Here is a 3,025-nt window from a genome sequence, read left to right on the forward strand (position 1 = left end):
CATAGCCAGGATGAGTGACCGGCATGAGGAGTCCAATGCTCGGCTCAAGGAGGATATCACCCAAAAGCTGGAGAAAGGGGCAAAACGTTTGGAGGTGAAGGCCAGAAGCTGTGATGCTGACGCCAGTGATTAGGAGTGTGGAAGGCACAGAAAGAAACATCTCAGCCACACAAAGCAAGAAATTCCAACAGTGCTAAAATCATAAAATTGACCAGAAACAACCCTTGAAATGGATAACAAAATGAACATTAACAAAATTTGGACTCTTCTCAAGAACTGACAAAGACGTGTGCAAAGATGCATGTCTATTGGACTAAATGGACGGATTAAAACAAAAATGTACCAGAATAAAATAATTGAAATTGATTTGCGACATGCAATGTATGAATTGGTTGACAATGTGCTGTAATGAGAGAGATGTTGTTGTTTAGGGGACGGGAACCTTACAAGCCAATGGCTTCTACCCGTCAACCCTTTTTTTCTTTTCGGATGTTGTTGCTGATGTTCCAACAATACCCAGAGCAGTTCAAGCTGATGAAAGTGAAATCTGTGTTAATAACATGTCTGGAAAAGAAGAAATAAACTGAATAAATAAATAAAATAAATAGATAGGATCAGGTTTATGGGTAAGGTTCAGGTTTAGGGGTTAGGTTTAGGGGTTAGGTTCAGGTTTAGGGGTTAGGTTTAGGGTCAGGTTTAGGGGTTAGGGTTCAGGTATAGGGGTTTGGGGCTGCAGGAAGCTGACTTATTACATCAGAGCCTAGGTGTGAATGTGGTGTGTTACACGGCTGTGCTGCACACAGCCCTGTAACGTGATCTCTTCCTGTCATGTGATCGGTCACGTCCATAATTCATGCTCCAGGATCACGTTGCTCTGTTGTTGCCATGGAAACAGACACAGAAAGGACATTCTCCACTGTCTCTGTTGATAAAACCACAATCAACATGGAACCTGAGAGAGTCAGAGACGGCGCCGCCATGTAGCGGCGCCTCGGTCCTGCAGCAGGAGGCTGTGGGTGTGGCCAGGATGGACGCTCCGCTGGGGGAGAGGGAAGGCAGGAGTTTCCCTCCTGCGGCAGGAAATGGGCGAAACCCTGCTTTAGGTTATGACGGCAGTGCTTTGTGGCGTGTAGGAAACCCCTCCTGATAGCGCCGGCTGCAGCTTCCTGTTGTTGGCTGCGCCTGTGCCTCATTGAGGCCTGACAAGTCCAGCTTCAGGAAGCCTGAAGGGCTGGATTCACGCTCCCCCTCACATGATCAAAAGGATCTCCTAAAACGAAGCACATGAAGAAATCAGTATTTCTTTCTTTTCATCAATCATTTGTCCTCCTGCCCAACCTGGCTGGGCCCAGAAGCACCGTCAGGAATCAGGTCCATTAGGAACCAGGTCCATCACCACCAGGAACCATCAGGAACCAGGTCCTGAACCATCAGGAACCAGGTCCATCACCATCAGGAACCAGGTCATATCACCAGGAACCATCAAGAACCAGGTCATTACCATCAGGAACCGTCAGGAACCAGGTCATCACTCTTCTGTTCCTAGAAAAGGAAAAGAAATTCCTAATTTCACAGAAAACAACTGAATTAAAATAAAATAATTATTCAACCTGAAATTGTAAATTAACGCTATTTTCTGTAAATGAGTCAATTGCTTTTATGAATGTAATGCTAATAAAGAAATATTCTATTTATTTTTAATCGCTTTTACAGAAGAGAATGTCCCATTATTGATTCATCATTTTTGTTTTTCATTAAATTAAACACAGATAAATGTAAAATGAATTTGATAGCTATAACCAAACCAGTTCATGATTGTTTCCACATTAAAAATGTGTCTTCTCTTCAACCTCCAAACGTTCTCTTTTTGAAAAGAAGAAAAAAAAGAAGACAGAACTTCACTGTAAAACCGAACCAAACAGTCCACTAGAGGTCGCTGTGGGTTTAAACATCTTGCCTGCTCATTGGTCAGAGGAAAAACACAGACAACTGATGTTTTATTATAACGGGTCCTAAAAGAGATAAAATCCATAAACTTAGTATTTGTGTCCATAAAAAGAAACCAGTTTGTTTATTTGTTTCTTCACTAAATAAATAAAGTGTTTACTAAATAAATGTAGCTGCAAGAGGCACAAGCCAGTGTCTTATTGTGCCGGCCCCAAGCCCGGATAAATACAGAGGGTTGTGTCAGGAAGGGCACCCAATGTAAAACTTTTGCCAAATCAAACATGCTGATCAAACCTATCCAAACCTTCCATACCGGATCGGCCGAGGCCCGGGTTAACAACGACCGCCATCGGTGCTGTTGACCTACAGGGTGCCGGTGGAAATTGGTTTACTGTTGGTCGGAGAAGGAGAGGAGGAAAGTGTGTTCATAGGAAGAGAGAGAAGAGGAACGCCAAGAGAATAGGACTGAGAGTAGGGACGTTGAATGTTGGAACTATGACAGGAAAAGGTAGAGAGTTGGTTGACATGATGCAGAGGAGGAAGGTAGACATACTGTGTGTCCAGGAGACCAGGTGGAAAGGTAGCAAGGCTAGAAGTTTAGGAGCAGGGTTCAAGTTGTTCTATCATGGTGTAGATGGGAAGAGAAATGGAGTAGGAGTTATCTTGAAGGAGGAGTTTGTTAGGAATGTCCTGGAGGTAAAAAGAGTGTCAGATAGAGTGATGAGTCTGAAGCTAGAAATAGAAGGTGTGATGTTCAATGTTGTTAGTGGGTATGCTCCACAGGTAGGATGTGAGCTGGAGGAGAAGGAGAAATTCTGGTTGGATTTTGATGAAGTGATGCAGAGCATTCCTAGGAGTGAGAGAGTTGTCATTGGAGCAGACTTCAGTGGACATGTTGGTGCAGGAAACAGAGGTGATGAGGAGGTGATGGGCAGGTTTGGTATCCAGGAGAAGAATGCAGAAGGACAGATGGTGGTTGACTTTGCAAAAAGGATGGAAATGGCTGTAGTGAATACTTTCTTCCAGAAGAGGCAGGAACATAGGGTGACCTATAAGAGTGGAGGTAGGAGCACACAGG

The sequence above is a fragment of the Antennarius striatus genome, chromosome 1 (genome assembly GCF_040054535.1).
Source record: "Antennarius striatus isolate MH-2024 chromosome 1, ASM4005453v1, whole genome shotgun sequence".
NCBI lineage: Eukaryota > Metazoa > Chordata > Actinopteri > Lophiiformes > Antennariidae > Antennarius > Antennarius striatus.